The sequence below is a fragment of the Armigeres subalbatus genome, chromosome 1 (genome assembly GCF_024139115.2).
Source record: "Armigeres subalbatus isolate Guangzhou_Male chromosome 1, GZ_Asu_2, whole genome shotgun sequence".
In the NCBI taxonomy this organism is placed as follows: domain Eukaryota; kingdom Metazoa; phylum Arthropoda; class Insecta; order Diptera; family Culicidae; genus Armigeres; species Armigeres subalbatus.
This window is the reverse complement of record NC_085139.1, coordinates 293,496,336-293,510,066: the sequence shown is the minus strand read 5'-3', so window position 1 is coordinate 293,510,066 and position 13,731 is coordinate 293,496,336. Positions and strand designations below refer to the sequence as shown.

General features: G+C 52.7%; 2 protein-coding genes across 5 annotated transcripts in view; one reads left to right on the top strand and one right to left on the bottom strand.

Moving 5' to 3' along the window:
• LOC134207731 (gamma-aminobutyric acid receptor subunit alpha-6) overlaps positions 1 to 13,731 on the top strand; it is a 642,164-nt gene that overhangs the window by 86,741 nt on the left and 541,692 nt on the right. The window lies entirely within an intron of this gene.
• The window catches only part of LOC134207729 (low-density lipoprotein receptor-related protein 4), a 374,845-nt gene that overhangs the window by 161,295 nt on the left and 199,819 nt on the right, over positions 1 to 13,731 (bottom strand). The window lies entirely within an intron of this gene.

The following is a 13,731-nucleotide window of genomic DNA, read 5'->3' as shown; positions in this document are numbered from 1 at the left end:
ATTTCACAGATTTCTGCCATCGACCAACCCACTGCAGGTTTAGATTTTCTCGACCCCACTTAGTCCGATAGCGATTCAATCAATCAACTCCAGAATTGGATTTTCTAGACCCAACATGATCCGATGGCGATTTCGGCCATCAACCAACCCACTGCAGGACTGGACTTTCTTGACCCAACCTGACTTGGACTGACTCTGAACTGACTTGGATTTGACTGACCTGGACTGACCGACTGGATCTGGACTGACTTGACTGATTTGACCGATCTGATCGATCTTGGACTGACTGACTGGACTGGACTGGATCTGGACTGACTTGGACCTGACTGATCTGACTGACCTGACTGACCGACTCTGGACCGATCGGACCGACCTGGACTGACCTGGACTGACCTGGACTGACCTGGACTGGATCTGGACTGATCTGGACTGACCTGGACTGGATCTGGACTGGACTTGGACTGATCTGACCGACCTGACTGGATCTGGACCGACTTGGACTGACCTGACCTGACTGACCTGGACTGGATCTGGACTGATCTGGACTGGACTTGACTGGATCTGGACTGACCTGGACTGACCTGGACTGATCTTGGACTGGATCTGACTGGATCTGGACTGGATCTGGACTGATCTGACTGATCTTGGACTGGATCGGACCTGACTGGACCGACCTGGACTGACTGGACTGACTGACTCTGGACGGACTTGGACTGGATCGACTGGATCTGGACTGACCTGGACCTGACTTGACTGACCTGGACTGGATCTGGACTGACCTGACTGACCTGACTGACCTGGGACCGGATCTGGACTGGATCTGGACTGACTGGACCTGGACTTGACTGACTTGGACTGGATCTGGACTGACCTGACCGATCTGGACTGACCTGGACTGACCTGGACTGGATCTGGACTGATCTGGACTGATCTGGACTGACTCTGGACTGACCTGGACTGACCTGACTGGATCTGGACTGACCTGGACTGGATCTGGACTGGACTGGACTGATCTGACTGACCTGGACTGACCTGGACTGGATCTGGACTGGATCTGGACTGACCTGACCGATCTGGACTGACCTGGACTGACCTGGACTGGACCTGGACTGATCTGACCGACCTGGACTGACCTGACCGACCTGGACCGACCTGGACTGACCTGACTGGACCTGGACTGACCTGGACTGACCTGGACTGGATCTGGACTGGACCTGACTGACCTGGACTGGATCTGACTGACCTGACTGGATCTGGACTGACCTGGACTGGACCTGGACTGGATCTGGACTGACCTGGACTGACCTGACTGGATCTGGACTGGACCTGGACTGACCTGACTGATCTGGACTGACTGGACTGACCTGGACTGACCTGGACTGGATCTGGACTGACTGGACTGGACTGGACCTGGACTGACCTGGACTGACCTGGACTGACCTGGACTGGATCTGGACTGACCTGGACTGACTGGACTGACCGACTGACCGATCTGGACTGGATCGGACTGACCTGGACTGATCTGGACTGACCTGACCGATCTGGACTGACTGATCTGGACTGACTGGACTGGATCTGACCGATCGATCTGGACTGACCTGACTGACCTGACTGGATCTGGACTGACCTGGACTGGACCTGGACTGGATCGACTGACTTGACTGACCGACTGACCTGGACTGGATCTGGACTGACTTGACCTGGACCTGGATCGACCTGGACTGACCTGACTGATCGATCTGGACTGGATCTGACTGACTTGACCGACTGGACTGACTGACCGATCTGGACTGGATCTGGACTGACCTGGACTGGATCTGACTGGATCTGGACCGACTTGGACTGACCTGGACCGATCTGGACTGGATTGACTGGACTGACTGGATCTGGATCTGACTGGATCTGACTGACTGACTGACTGGACTGACTGACCTGACTGACTCTGACTGACCTGGACTGGATCTGGACTGATCTGACTGACCTGACTGGATCTGGACTGACCTGACTGGATCTGGACTGACCTGGACTGACTGACCTGACTGATCTGGACTGGACCTGGACTGGATCTGGACTGGATCTGACCGATCTGGACTGGATCTGGACTGACCTGGACTGGACTTGACTGACCTGGACCGACCTGGACTGACCTGACTGACCTGACCTGACCTGACCGACTGGACTGATCTGGACTGACCTGGACTGACCTGGACTGACCTGGACTGACCTGACTGACCTGGACTGGATCTGACTCGACTGACCTGGACTGACCTGACTGGACCTGGACCGACCTGGACTGGATCTGGACTGACCTGGACTGACCTGGACTGGATCTGACTGACCTGGACTGGATCTGACCTGACTTGACTGACCGACCGACTGACTGGATCTGGACTGACCTGGACTGACTGACTGACTGGACTGATCTGGACCGACCTGACTGACCTGACTGACCTGACCTGACCTGGACTGGATCTGGACTGGACCTGACTGACTGGACTGGACCTGGACTGACCTGACTGACCTGACCGACTGGACTGACCTGGACCTGGACTGACTTGGACTGGATCTGGACTGACCTGACTGGATCTGACTGATCTGGACTGGATCTGGACTGACCTGGACCGATCTGACTGGATCTGACTGGATCTGGACTGGATCTGGACTGGATCTGGACGACCTGGACTGGACTTGACTGGATCTGACTGACCTGGACTGGATCTGGACTGACTGGACTGGATCTGACTGACCTGGACTGGATCTGGACTGACCGACTGGACTGACCGACTTTGACTGACCTGGACTGACCTTGACTGACTCTGGACTGGATCGACTGGATCTGACTGGACCTGGACTGACCTGACTGGATCTGACCTGACCTGGACTGGACTGACCGACCTGGACTGGACTTGACTGATCTTGGACCTGGATCTGACCGATCTGGACTGACCTGGACTGGATCTGGACTGACTGACCGGGACTGACCGATCTGGACTGATCTTGACTGACCTGACCGATCTGGACTGATCTGACTGATCTGGACTGGACCTGGACTGACCTGGACCTGACCTGACTGGATCTGGACTGACCTGGACCGATCGATCTGACCTGACTGGATCTGGACTGGACCTGGACTGACCTGACTGACCTGGGACTGACCTGACTGGATCTGACTGGATCTGGACTGATCTGACCGACCTGGACTGACCTGGACCTGGACCGACTGACCGACCTGATCTGGATCTGACCTGGACTCTGACTGACCTGACTGGACTGGACTGGACCTGGATCTGGACGACTGACCGACTGACCTGGACTGGATCTGACCGACCTGGACTGACCTGGACTGGACTTGACCGGACTGACTGACCTGGACTGGATCTGGACTGGATCTGGACTGACCTGACCTGACTGACTGACCTGATCGACCTGACTGACTGGACTGACCTGACTGACCTGACTGGATCTGGACTGACCTGACTGACCTGACTGGATCTGGACTGACCTGACTGACCTGACTGACTTGGACTGATCTGGACCGACCTGGACTGATCTGGACTGATCGACCTGACTGACTGATCTGGACTGATCGACTGACTGGACTGACCTGGACTGGATCTGGACTGACCTGGACTGGACTGACTGGACTTGGACTGGATCTGACTGGATCTGGACTGACCTGGACTGGATCTGGACCTGACCTGGACCTGGACTGACCTGGACTGACCTGGACTGACCTGGACTGGACTGGACTGACTGGACTGACCTGGACTGACCTGGACTGGATCTTGGACCGACCTGGACTGACCTGACCGACCTGGACTGACCTGGACTGGACTCTGACTGGATGACCTGGACGGATCTGACCGACTGGATCTGACTGGATCTGACCTGACCGACCTGACTGATCTTGACTGGATCTGGACTGGATCTGACCTGACTGGATCTGACTGGACCTGGACTGACCTGGACTGACCTGACTGGACCTGGACTGACCTGGACTGACCTGGACTGGATCTGGACTGACCTGGACTGGATCTGACCGATCTGGACTGACTGATCTGGACTGGACCTGGGACTGGATCTGGACTGGATCTGACTGACTTGGACTGACTGACTGACCTGGACTGGACCTGGACTGGATCTGGACTGACTTGGACCTGGACTGGACTGACCTGACTGATCTGACTGACCTTGACTGGATCTGGACTGGATCTGGACTGGACTGGACTGGACCTGGACTGGATCTGGACTGACCTGACTGGACCTGGACTGACCTGGACCGACCTGGACTGGACTTGGACTGGATCTGGACTGATCTGGACTGACCTGGACTGACTTGACCTGGACTGGACTGGACTGACTTGGACTGACCTGGACTGACTTGGACTGACCTGGACTGGATCTGGACTGACCTGGACTGATCGACTGGACTGGACTGACTGGACTGGACTGACTGGACTGGATCTGACCGATCTGACTGACTGGACTGGATCGGACTGGACCTGGACTGACCTGACTGACTGAACTGGACTCTGACTGACCGACTGACCTGACTGACTGGACTGGACTGACCTGGACTGGACTGACTCGACCTGGATCTGGACTGGACTGACTGGACTGACCTGGACTGGATCTGACTGGATCTGGACTGGACCTGGACTGACCTGGACTGACTGGACTGACCTGGACTGACCTGGACTGACCTGGACTGGATCTGGACTGACTCTGGACTGACCTGGACTGGATCTGGACTGGATCTGGACTGATCTGGACTGGATCTGGACTGACCTGGACTGACTGGACTGGACCTGGACTGACCTGACTGACTGGATCTGGACTGGATCTGGACTGATCTGGACTGGATCTGGACTGGATCTGGACTGGATCTGGACTGACCTGACTGACCTGACTGGACCTGGACTGGATCTGGACTGACCTGGATCTGGACTGGACTGACCTGACTGACCTGGACTGACTGGACTGGATCTGGACTGATCTGACTGGATCTGACTGACCTGGACTGATCTGGACTGACCTGGACTGGATCTGACTGGACTTGACTGACCTGACTGGATCGGACTGGACCTGGACTGGACTGACTGGATCTGGACTGGACTGGACTGACCTGGACTGACTGGACTGATCTGACTGACCTGACCGATCTGACTGGATCTGGACTGGACCTGGACCTGACCTGACCGATCTGACCGACTGACTGACTGACCTGACCTGACCTGGACCGACCTGACTGGACCTGGACCTGACTTGGACTGACCTGACTGACCTGACTGACCTGGACCGACTGACTGGATCTGGACCGACTGACTGACCTGACCGATCTGGACTGGACTGGACTGACTGACCTGGACTGACCTGACTGATCTGGACTGACTTGGACTGGACCTGGACTGGGATCTGACTGACTCTGACTGGACCTGGACTGGATCTGACTGGATCTGGACTGGATCTCTGACTGGATCTGATCGACTGACCTGGACTGACTTGGACTGGATCTGACTGACTTGGGACTGGATCTGACTGGATCTGGACTGACTTGACTGACCTGGACTGGACCTGGACTGGACCTGACTGACCTGGACTGGATCTTCTGACTGGACTGACCTGACCGACCTGGACTGGATCTGGACTGGATCTGGACTGGATCTGACTGGACTGGACTGACCTGGACTGATCTGGACTGACCTGGACTGGATCTTGGACTGACTTGGACTGGACTTGACTGACCTGACTGGATCTTGACTGACCTGACTGGATCTGGACTGACCTGGACTGGACCTGACTGGACTGGACTGACTGGACTGGATCTGACTGGATCTGGACTGGACCTGGACTGGACCTGGACTGGACTGGACTTGACTGACTGGACTGACCTGACTGGACTGACCGACTGGACTGACCTGGATCTGGACTCTGGACTGGATCTGACCGACTTGGACTGACTGACCGACTGGACTGACTGGACTGACCTGGACTGACTGACCGACTGACTGACCTGACCGACTTGGACTGATCTGACCGACCTGACTGACCTGGACTGATCGGACTGACCTGGACTGGATCTGGACTGATCTGACCGACTGGACTGACCTGACTGACTGGACCGATCCACTGGACCTGGATCACCTGGACTGACCTGGACTGACCTGGATCTGACTTGACTGACCTGGACTGACTTGGACTGACTGGACTGGATCTGACCGATCTGGACTGACCTGACTGGATCTGGACCTGGATCTGGACTGGATCTGACTGACCTGGACTGATCTGGACTGGACCTGACTGACCTGACTGGACTGGACTGGATCTGACCTGACTGGATCTGGACTGGATCTGACTGGATCTGGACTGGATCTGGACTGACCTGGACTGACCTGACCTGGACTGGACCTGACTGGATCTGACTGACTGACTGATCTGGACTGGGATCTGGACTGGATCTGGACTGGATCTGGACTGACCTGGACTGACCTGGACTGACCTGACTGGATCTGACTGACCTGACTGACCTGGACTGGATCTGGACTGGATCGACTGACCTGGACTGATCTGGACTGACTGGACTGGATCTGGACTGGACCTGGACTGGATCTGGACTGATCTTGGACTGGATCTGGACTGGATCTGACTGGATCTGGACTGACCTGGACTGGATCTGGACCTGGATCTGACTGACCTGACTGACTGATCTTGACTGACCTGACTGACTTGGACTGGATCTGACTGGATCTGACTGGATCTGACTGGACCTGGACTGGATCTGGACTGACCTGGACTGATCTGGACTGACCTGGACTGACCTGGACTGACCTGGACTGGATCTGGACTGGACCTGGACTGACCTGGACTGACCGACTGACTTGGACTGACCTTGGACCGACCTGACTGACCTGGACTGGACTGGACTGGATCTGGACCGACCTGATCTGACTTGGACTGATCTGACCGACCTGGACTGGACCTGGACTGACCTGGACTGACCGATCTGGACTGGATCTGGACTGACCTGGACTGATCTGGACTGACCTGACCGACCTGGACTTCGACTCCGATCGGGACTGGACTCTGACTGACCTGACTGGATCTGGACTGGATCTGGACTGATCTGCCTGACTGACCTGGACCGATCTGGACTGACCTGACTGGATCTGACTGACCTGGACTGGATCTGGACTGGACCTGGACTGGATCTGGATCGGACTGACCGACCTGGATCTGGACGGACTGACTGGACTGACCTGGACTGGATCTGGACTGACCTGATCGACTCTGGACTGACCTGACTGACCTGGACTGGATCTGACTGACCTGGACTGACTTGACCTGGATCTGGATCTGACCTGGGACTGGATCTTGACCGACCTGGACTGACCTTGGACTGGACCTGGACTGGACTTGGACCTGACCTGGACTGACCTGATCGACTGGATCTTGGACTGGATCTGGACTGGATCTGGACTGATCTGGACTGATCTGGACTGGATCTGGACTGATCTGGACTGGATCGGACTGACCTGGATCTGACTTGGACTGGACCTGATCTGACTCGATCTGACTCTGACTGGATCTGGATCGGACCTGGACTGGATCTGGACTGGATCTGGACTGACCTGACTGGATCGACTGGACTTGGACTGACTCCTGGACTGACCTGGACCGGATCTGACCTGGACCTGGATCTGACCTGACTGGATCTTGACTGGACCTGGATCTGGATCTGGACTGGACCTGGACTGACTGACCGACCTGACCGACCTGGACTCAACCTGGACTGGACCTGGACTGACTGACCTGGACTGACCTGGACTGACTGGACTGACCTGGACTGACCTGGACTGATCTGGACTGGATCTGGACTGGATCTGGACTGACCTGGACTGGATCTGGACTGGACCTGACCGACCTGACCTGGACTGGACCTGGACCGATCTGGACTGGATCTGATCGACTGACCTGGACTGGATCTGGACTGGACCTGACTGACCTGGACTGATCTGACCTGACCTGGACTGATCTGGACTGGATCTTGGACTGACCTGGACTGACCTGGACTGACCTGGACTGACCTGGACTGGACCTGGGACTGACCTGGACTGGATCTGGACTGACCTGGACTGATCTTGACTGACTGACCTGGGACTGACCTGGACTGGATCTGGACTGATCTGGACTGACTCTGGACTGATCTGGACTGATCTGGACTGGATCGGACTGGATCTTGGACTGGATCTGACTGATCTGGACTGGACCTGGACTGACTCTTGGACTGACCTGGACTGATCTGGACCTGGATCTGACTGGATCTGGACTGACCTGGACTGGACCTGGACTGACCTGGACTGATCTTGACTGACCTGACTGGACCTGGACCGATCTGGATCGACTTGGACTGGACCTGACCGACCTGACTGGACTGGATCTGGACTGACCTGATCTGACCTGACTGGAACCGATCTGGACCGACCTGGACTGGATCTGGACCGATCTGACCGACTTGGATCTGACTGACCTGGACTTGGACTCTGGACTGGATCTTGACTGGACCGACTGATCTGACCTGACTTGGAATTGACCTTGACTGATCTGGACTGGATCTGGACTGGACCTGGACTGACCTGGACTGGACCTGGACTGGATCTGGACTGACCTGGACTGGATCGACTGACCTGGACTGACTCTGGACTGACCTGGACTCGACCTGGACTGGACTTGGATCTGGACTGGATCTGGACTGGACTTGGACTGGATCTGGATTGACCTGGATCTGGACTGGATCTGGACTGATCTGGATCTGGATCTTGACTGACTTGACTGACCTGGACTGGATCTTGACCGACCTGGACTGACTCTGACTGACCTGACTGACTGGACCTGGACTGGACCTGGACTGACCTGGACTGGATCTGACTGACTGGATCTGGACCTGGATCTGACCTGGATCTGACTGGATCTGGACTGGATCTGGACTGACTCCGGGATTGACCTGGACCTGGACTGACCTGGACCTGGACTGACCTGGACTGACTTGACCGATCTGGACCGGACCTGACTGACCTGGACTGGACTGACCGACTGGACTGGATCTGACCTGGATCTGACTGACCTGGACTGGACCTGACTGGATTTGACTGACCTGGACTGGACTCTGACTGGATCTGGACTGGACCTGGACTGATCTTGGACTGACCTGACTGACCTGGACTGGACTGGACTGACCTGGACTGGATCTGGACTTGGACTCCACCGATCTGGACTGGATCTGGACTGACCTGGACTGGACCTGGACTGGATCTGACTGACCTGGACTGACCTGACTGGATCTGGACTGGACCTGGACTGACCTGGATCGATCTGACCTGGATCTTGACTGACCTGGACTGACCTGACTGGATCTCGGACCTGACCTGGACTGACCTGACTGGATCTTGACTGACTTGACTGGATCTGGATCGAACTGGATCTTGACTGACCTGGACTGACCTGACTGGACTCCGGACCTGGATCGACTGGATCTGGACTGGATCTGGACTGACTTGACTGATCTTGGACTGACCTGGACTGACCTGGACTGGATCTGGACTTGGATCTGGACTGGACCGACTTGACTAGATCTGGACTGACTGACTGGATCGACCGACTGACTGGATCTGGACTGGATCTGGACTGACCTGGACTGACCTGACCGACCTGATCTGACTGGACCTGACCTGACTGACTTGGATCTGGACTGACCTGGACTGATCTGACTGGACTTGACCTGGACTGACCTGGACTGACCTTGGACTGGACCTGGACTGGACCTGGACCGACCTGACCTGATCTGGACTGGATCTGGACTCCGACTTGAATCTGGACTGACTGACCTGACCGACCTGGACCGATCTCCGACTGGACTCTTGAATCTGGACTGACCTGGACTGGATCCGACTGGACCGATTGACCTGGACTGGACTGGACTGACCTGACTGGACTGGACTGGACTGATCCGACTGGATCTGACTGACCTTGACTGACTGACTGACTGGACTGACTTGACCGATCTGGACTGACCTGACTGGACCTGACTGGATCTGACTGACCTGGATCTGACCGACTTGACTGGATCTGGACTGATCTTGGACTGGACTGACTGGACCTGACTGACCTGGACTGGATCTTGACCGACCTGGACTGACCTGACTGACCTGGACTGGATCTGGACTGACTGGACTGACCGACTCCAGACCGACCTGGACTGACCTGGACTGGACCTGGACCTGACCAACTTGACTGGACTCTGGACTGACCTGACTGGACTGGACTGACCTGACTCGACCGGATCTGACCTGGATCATCTGGACTGATCTGACTGGATCTGGATTGAACTGACTGGATCTGGACTGGATGACCTGACCTGACCTGGACTGGATCTGGACTGGACTTGGACTGACCTGGACTGACCCGACTCTGGACTGACCTGGACTGGACCTGGACTGGATCACTGACCTGGACTGACCTGACTGGACTGGACCGACTGGATCTGGACTGACCTGGACCGACCTGGGACTGATCTGACTGGACCTGACTGGATCTGGACTGACTGGACTGGACTGGACCGACCTGGACTGGATCTGGACTGACCTGACTGGACCTGGACTGACCTGACTGACCTGGACTGACCTGACTGGATCTGGACTGACCTGGACCGGATCTGACTGACCGACTGGATCTGACTGACCTGGACTGATCTGGACTGGACCTGGACTGGATCGATCTGACTGGACTCCTGGATCGACTCTGGACTGACCTGACTGATCTGGACTGGATCTGGACTGATCGATTTGGACTGGACTGGACTGGATCGATCTGGACCTAATCGGATCTGGACTGGACCTGGACTGACTGGACTGGACTGGACCTGGACTGATCTGACTGGATCTGGACTGGATCGACTGATCTTGACTGACTTGACTGGACTGACTGGACCTGGACTGGACCTGGACTGATCTGGACTGACTGGATCGGACCGATCTGACTGACCTGGACTGATCTTGGACTGATCGGACTGACCTGGACTGGACCTGGACTGACTCTGGACCGACCTGGACCGACTCTGGACTGACCTGGACTGACTCTGGACTGATCGGACTGGACCTGGACTGATCTGGACTGACCTGGACTGACCGACTGGACTGGACCTGGACTGACTTGGACTGGACTCTGGACTGGACCTTGGACTGACCTGACTGACCTGGATTGACTGGATCTGGACTGGATCTGGACTGACCTGGACTGACTGGACTGGATCTGGGACTGGACCTTGGACTGGATCTGGACTGGATCTGGACTGATCTGACTGATCTGGACTGACCTGACTGGATCTGGACTGGGATTTGGACTGACCTGGACTGGAACCTGACTGACTGGATCTTGGACTGGATCTTGACTGGATCTGATGATGACCGCCGTTCACATTACACGTATTGCTTTGCTCATATATCACTGTATAAATTTGACAATATATCGATCAAATACGGATGAAAAAGCAACTGCTGAAACAACAGAACTGACAGTTCAGCAGCATTCAAAATAGTTCGAAGCCTGCTTGTATCGTCAACCGTAAACTACGGATCGGCAATATCATCGCCAAAATTCAAAAGTTTCGACCGTCTTTCGGGTTTAGCGACAACCTAAGCCGACAGCAGATTATACTTGGTTATGGGGCTCTAAACTGAATATAATCAACCAAAATAAAACAATATTCGGCATTGGCTTCTCCACCGAAAGCAAACGAACAAACAAACTTTCGCATCGGTTGACATGGCAACACTGAATCCTACGCAGTAAACAAGCTACACAAAAAAAGTTCTGTGAGAACCAAAAGTGTAAATCGTAAACATTTCAGATTTCAGTGACAGCAAGTTGTTACGCGCAAGTTGAACATGTTCACAACTTATCTGATTTCTTTTCGTTTCAAATTCAATCTGGACGCTCAAATGCGCGTTTTATGCACTTGGACAAAACACACAGAATAGAGTTTGATTGATATCATCGACACAGTTAAGTTTTTGTTTTATACACTTACACACCGGAAGTCAAAGCAGAAGAGTTATGAGTAAATGAATAGCGATGCATTAAACTAACGAGACTCGGCTGCGGATTTGGAATCCACGCGAACGCGGCGCTTGCCCTAATGAACAGCGGGGAATTAAAACGGAAGATGACCTATTTACACTAACGCAGTGCAAAGGTAAACAAAAGCCAGAGAATGTGAGAAGTTGCTGTCAAAACAAACCGTTGTTGAGCGAATTTGTTTATCTATTGAGTTAGAACGAGCGACAAACTTGAAAACATGTCAAGGACATTCAACAAAACAGAAACTTTATTTTTATAAGAAAACCAAAAATAGAGGAAAGATGTGAGAATACACTCTAAACGCATTTTAAGTAAATACACAAACCAAAATCTCACAAGGAAGGTGCAGTGATAGCAAAAAAGGGAGAGACTAATAAAAGTGTAACTAATTTTTACTAAAACTCAGAAAACTAGCAACAGTAAGAAACCAACGCACCAACCGGAAGTTTCCGACAAATGATTCCAGTTGAAGAATTTGCCTCCACGTTGCAAAACGGAATCGTACAAAAGTGAAACTTCCGCGAAGAAAAAACTTACAAAAATGCAAAGAACTCGAATAGCAATTTGTTTTCCGTTCACCATTCAATCAAAATATGGTTGTAACAGTCAATTCAGTCTATCTTACACACCACACCTCTCGAATACGATCCCCAAACAGATCATGATTATAATTGACATAATACTGAAAACAAAACACGTAACACATGATGAAACAAAAGAATAAATCTCAACTTTTCAGTTCCTTTTTGATATATTGAAGCAGAACAACTTAAAAAACACACATATATGAATACGATGAAACGAAAAAACAGAATCTAAAAACAACATGAAAGTGGAGAAAATCAAAGACAGATTTAAACAACATTTAAAAACAAAACATTGACAAGAAAATAAGCTGAGGAATCAAACGATGGGGTGCAACATTAAAAAACAAAATAGTTAAACACGAGCATGGTGAAGAAACAAAATCAAGAAGGCTCACACCCTTGTTGGAATGTGTTTCAAGGCCACACAGCTACAGAACGCAAATTGAGAAAATGGAACGGTAAGAAAAAGCAGATTAACTTGGAAACAGAAACATTCTTCTGCTACGATGAGACAACAATAGAAGAGAAAAAAAACAAAACAAAAAGCAACTGCAACAAAAAAAAAAACAGGAAACGAAGATGAACGAAGCGAAAATGGGAAGAGGCAGTTGAAACATAGTCCTGTAGACATAAAGAACACAAAAACAAAAAATTAATAAATGTATTTTAAATGTTAATTGGTGTGTTGTTATTCGGTAAGGAATTGAAAGAAAGGTCATAAAAATAATAACAACAAGACTCCAAACAAATAACAGTTCAGAAATCCATTCATTTCGAGATTTTTGGAAACCAACAATTCGGAAGACCATTTGTTCCAAATTCCAGAATTATTTGGAGATCTTACAAAATCTCATATCCTGGATTTGAGACAAAAATGAAAGAAAAATATATAGAGGACATAATTGGGTTGCAACTGCGGCTGGAGGACATCAAGATTGGTTGATACAGTAGACCATTTGATCCGAATTCAGGACAATTTGAGATCTTACAACATCTCATATACCTGGTTTGA